The following is a 6097-nucleotide window of genomic DNA, read 5'->3' on the forward strand; positions in this document are numbered from 1 at the left end:
CTAGGGACTGTTTGTAGCTTTCAAATGTTATTTACTAACAAAACAGTCATATTTTCTATAACAACTGCCACTTCATTGGGTGCATATGTTCTTGATTCAAAACTATGAAGCAGATTTAACTCAACACCATATGGTGCGATGTGAACTTATGTGGTTTTTTTACCATTTTAAAACAGCAGTTATATTGCAGAAAGTGGGTTTTATTCTCTGATGTGTCTTATGTTCAGAGAACATTCCACCCAACAGTTTTGAATCCCCTTCTTTCTCTTAGTTTGACTTCCAGATATAAACTTGTGCCTTTGCTGTGCCAGGCAAACCCTGTCAGAGGAATACAATTTGGAGGAGGAAAGAAGGGTGCGGTTACCAAAACAACTGGGATGCGCAGAATTGTAGCAGCTTGTTTTGTAGTCATTCTTTTCCTGGTTTGTGCCCACAGCAAAATGACATCTGCACAAATGTAGTAAGCAGTCCCTATTTTCAGGATGTGCTAAACTAATAATTCAGTCCTAATGAATATGTCATTGGAATCTAGCAGCCTATTTAGATTGCTGCTTCTGCTATTACAGAGGAATTGAAAGCAGAAGTGATAAGACTTTAATTTGCAATGAATAAATATCATGTTAAGGGCATGGAAATGGCAGAGGGTTGGGGACTGTAGTGCGAATGTACAGATTTCCTCTGTTCTCTGAGAGCTCTGAAAACACAGATATAAATATCCTTTCTTCATTTATCATAAGGTTTATACTTGGTGTTGGCAAAAAATTAAAATATATTTTTAACATTTTCAGTTATTGATGTGCTAGATTAGTCTTGAGTATTATGCAGTGTGCCTGAAAAACTGCTGCTTTTGAAAGAATGAGCAAGCCAAGCAAACTGGAATAGCCAGAATGAAAATTAGTTGTAACTGGGAATCAGTACCTGCAGTCTTCATTCACCCTGTCTGCACTAATGACAGAATATATCACACACTAATGTGGTAATAAGGAGTGGGCCATTGTTTGCTCTCTTCATTTTTTGTAGATAGTCATGCACACTTTATGTTTCAAATTCTGCTATTGAAAACACAGTTTAATTAGCCCAGAAAACAATTTCCACAGCTTTGCAATCCACTAGCCATCCTCAGACTACAATTTGGAAAAATCTTTTTTAAATCATTTATGATTAACTAAACAGTAAAGAGAAGAAGTAAGACAAATCTCTGGAGATCTGTGACTTAGGCGCAGGAGCACATTTCCTGGGTAAATATAATGTAAATATATATAAACATGGGACATATTTATGGGACATATGAGAGATAATCTCTCACCCAGAAGAGACTCCTTTCCCCCTGACACAGACAATGAGTGAGGTGGTATCAAATAACCTCCATGTCTTGGCCATACCCCCTCCCACTACTGCAAAAATTAACCCTGTCCAGGCCAGAACCAGAAAATTGGCTAAGTCTATTCCATGGCCCTCAGAAAAAACTTATATTCAGAAATATTTATTCCATGGACACATGTTCTTGGTCACTTCTGTTATGCCCAGTCCAAGCACATTTTGGTCATAACTAAAATGTTAGAATACAGTCTTTGTTGCTTTTACTGTGAGTATGAAAGGCTGAGGTACAGAAGAGAGCAAAGACTGGAAAAAAAGAGAAATTAACTTATCTCTGGATGGGGTTAAAAAATGTCCCACATTGAAATGTCACAAAATTATAGCACTAAAGTCACTCATAAACAGAACACAAAGGTGTCATCCATCAGCGCAAGGCATTTAAGGTGCTTTATTTTTACTTCACTGCCCAAGCATCAAATCCAGGGTTTGTTCAGTCATTTCTAACAAGAATTTTACAAGATCTTATAGCTTTAAACAAACATTGCCAATAAATACCAAATTCATTTATGCAGAATTCATTTTTTCAATGTTTTTAATTTTTAAAAGGTCTCTTAACAAATTTCATCCTAAATTAAATTTCTGTAAAGTCATATATGAATTATCTTCATGGGCATTTGTGCTGGAGAAGCAAAATGTAAGTACAGTACAGGCATCTGTCATTCAGACAGGGGTTACTTTCAGCTTGCCTCTGATCTAACCTCACATTGTTTTTAATGTTCAACTGTCACATCATAAAGGACTTGTATATAAGAGGGGGATTAGACAGAAAGGGCAAGTAGGACACAGGTAATTGACCAGATGTGAGAAGCTTGTCTGCTGAATTTAAAGAACTAAGAATAAAACATCACTGCTCTTCAGTGGAAATCTGGAAGGGGAAAGCAATAGACTGTGGTTTAAACAAAACAATCAGCTTTCCAGTGAAGGACACAGGGCTACTCTTTACTGATAAACCTTGAGAGGATTTTCTAAGATGATAGGCCTGACTGTGCCCTTCTGTGTTTAAGAAAAACATACAGGTACAGAAAATCAAGTGAATTAAGCCAGGGATATTTCTAGTTAGTATGCTGTTGTAGTACTTGTGGTAGCACATAGTAATTGTAGTAGTACTGATAGGACAAATACTGGCTGAGATGAAGAATACTTTTGCCCATTATGGAAAGAATAAATAGCTTTCCTAAGGAATTTTTTAACTATTTTGGAATTTCAAAATTCCTTTGAAATAATTAGCTTCCCAGTATTTTTCTCTTCACTTTGAGCTTTTTTTCACTGGTTGGTCATTTTTTAATTTTGGTTGCAATATTTGACTGTATCGATATCTGCCTCACATACAGCTACTGCTGAATGTGGTGGAAGCTCTGTATGCAGAACTTTGGTATAAACAAGCATGAAAACTTCCCTTGAGGGCCAGAAAGCTTTATCCCTTAGTGGGTTTAGCTCCATCATATATCTACATTGACTCCTAACTCAGGCAGAAAATAGGTCTTACAGTCACTGACTAAAATTTATCTGCATTTTTGAGGTTCCAAAGCCTTTGGTATTTTGAGAGACAAGGTCCTGCTTCACATATAGAACCATAGCTCACAGGTAAAGCTGTAATTATCTTGGAGACTGAGAGAGATGCTTCAGTAACCAGGGACATATGTGCAGAGATGTTACACTTTTATTTCTGAAATGTCATTTTGTGGGTGGTTGACTGAGTGGGGAGGCCTTGATTTAGAAGCAAATTTTAAAATGTCAGTCAAGGAGGCACTAGGTCTTTATAAAATGCCAGCCCCTGAGCTACTGAGATAAAGACCAAGTTCTGTTTGCTGGGCTATGTAAGTACAAAAGGAAGAAACAAGCAGGAGTGGGGTCTTTACCTCTGGAGACAAATACACATGCAATGCTGTACAGTTGAGCATGTTCTGGCTTTTGAATATCTGTACTGTTGCCAAGACCTGTGCCAATGCCTTTCCATAAAACAGGTCCCTGCACATGGAGATCTTTAAAGCTACATGTAAAGACATCAGTCAAACAGGAAACTGCAATTACTGTAACAATAAATGGGAAGCGTCATGTCTCCACTAAGCCTCTGTTACAGCAAAAGTAATTAGCAAAGCTGATTCCAATTTCTTTTCCCTCAGTACCATACCTGGACAGTTGAAGGAAACCACAAAGGAAATTAAGGCATGATTCACATCCTAAGCACAGCCTGCTAATGCCATCTGAGATGTTCTAGGGCATGCTGGCCAGCCTTCAGCTGCTCAACCAGCAGTACATCTAGTTCCCTTCTTTCTTGACTAATCTGTCAACCCTGTTCAGATGTCAGGGATGCCCTCTGGCCTCTCAGATAAGACTAAATGCCAATGTTTAGGCAGCTCAGCCGAGTCCTTCAGATTAAAATTTGGCAGCCATGATGTATTTCAAAAGATCACATATTTCCTCAAAGAAGAGAAACAAGAAGCAACCAACAGAAATACTTAACCCTGAAAAGGAACAGCTCACACTAAAAATAGTATATCCTAAAGCATTCAGTGCCAATCCAGCTCTCTTATAATGAAATTGAACAGATTTTTAATGGTCCTACCCACTTCTGAAAATCCCATGTTATATATATTCAAAACACCTCCCACACAAAATTCTACATCTATAAGCTGAAAAGCTATGCCAACCCCAAAAAAAGTTTGATCCAATCAGCCATGATCATAATCATGTGATCATGCCATATTTTTCACTATTTCACTATGAACATTGAAGTGCTGCTGCCAACAGCTGAGTATCTTGGAGTCAGATTAATTTCAATGGCTATTTTTTACCATAGACTATAAAGGAATCCAAGATCTAAAGTTTATTGGAAGAAACAAAATAGCTGCTCCTTTCCTGAGAATATTTATGTGTGTGTTCAATATGATCACATCTGAAATCACTCAAAAACAGAAAAGCAAAGAAAAAGATCATCAGCTGAGTTAAAGCTATGCTGCTTTTAATAATCGTTTTCAGAGAATGATTTTATCAGTAACAAAAACTGAATCAAGGGATTGGTACCATAAAACCTGTCAAATAAATGTAAAGAGGGCATAAACCCCTAAAATAGCTCTCACATAAAATCTCACCATAAGATAGAATACAGCTTTTGGGCAAAAGGAGAGTCGCATCTCCAGCAAGTTCCATAAATAATTCACCGCTAGCTTGTAAACAATAGAAAAGCACAGTATGAATGCCAAAGAGGGTCTTTATATGTCATAAAGCCACTCAAAAGTGCACTTGCTGCAGCAAGTCTGACTGTGAGCTTTGATGTGCTGGAAAAGAAACTGCTATGCTGAGGTCATCAGTTAGTAGAAAACAATTTCCCTCATACAGAGAAGCAGACTTACTGCTGTGCTTCTGACACAGACAGATTGGATTCAAAAAAACCCCAAGACTGTATAATGTGGGCTTGCAGGGGGAAGGAAATCTTCTACATACCTTCTAAATGACCAAAGGTAAAAGAAAAGATGTCATCTTCATTTAATGGCTATCAAAAGTTAACATGATAGTGTGGTGAGGTTTACACACTGGTGCAGTCACACTTAAATATGCAACTAGTTTGATTTGTGTCCTCTTTCTTAAGTAAACTGCTTCCATGGAGAACTTAAGCTGCTCTATTTGTTATGTGACAGGCTAAATAATTCAAGTGGCACAGATCTGGAGTTCATTTCTTATCAAGGGTATGTTTTAAAAGGTAACTGTTTTCCATTTGAAAAATCTTAACACAAGAGGAAAGCCAATGCTCCTGCAATAATATTCCTCTCATTTCTAGACTGATACAGAAAGTGAATGAAAAAATTCAGTTTCCTGATAAAAGGCTATATAAATATTGAATGTGTGTACCCACACTTTTAAGACCAGCCCTCTGAAGTGATCAGCACATCTAAAACCATAACAATTACAGTAAAAATATCAGAAGAGAGAGGATGGGCACTAAGTGCCCATGAAATACAAGCTTTAAAATTCTAGTGAAGAAGAGAACAATGTGAGGATATATAGCAATTCAAGAGCATGTGATTCAAGGAGCACAATTATGTGACAGAAAAGGAATAGGTAGAAGATTATTTCTATGGTACAACTCCTGACTTCTTTCAAAAGTCCTCTGCAAACCTTTGAATTTCATCTGCAATTGCTCTGACCTATTCCACCCCTCAAAATCTTGTGATTTGTGCTTTTTTTATATGGAAAGTCTTTCCAAAGTGAGATTTGGGTTTTTTTCTGTGTGTAACTTTTAAATGTATTCAGAGCTAGTTCAGATTTTTGTTTGTCCATAATTGAGAAACGCATTCTCTGGCAAAGGAATTACCTTTACAAAGGGAAGGAAGAAAGAAATATTCTAATTTTGAGCAGTACAGGCAAATGTGTGGGCATCAGAGGAAGAGACACAAACAATCATTTGCTTAGTGTCATTTGGATTAATCACCAGGTTGATATTTTAATAGAGTGATTGCAGGCAAAGCTCCAAACTTAAGGACCTTTTAAAAGGATGTATTATATTAATGGATTTTAATAATGAGCACTCTTTCAATGGGTCTCAAGAGCTTGTTTAACTCATATATTGCAATCCAGAAAAAAAAATGAAAGTAAATTTTTGATTCTGTCATAGGACTGAATGTGACTAGGAAATATCTCAATCCAGAACAGCACCATTTTCCCAGAAGTATCATCATTTTGAATTCAAATCAAACCATATCTAAATCTTTCTAGAACCTCA

This window comes from Vidua chalybeata, chromosome 2 (genome assembly GCF_026979565.1).
Source record: "Vidua chalybeata isolate OUT-0048 chromosome 2, bVidCha1 merged haplotype, whole genome shotgun sequence".
Classification (NCBI taxonomy): domain Eukaryota; kingdom Metazoa; phylum Chordata; class Aves; order Passeriformes; family Viduidae; genus Vidua; species Vidua chalybeata.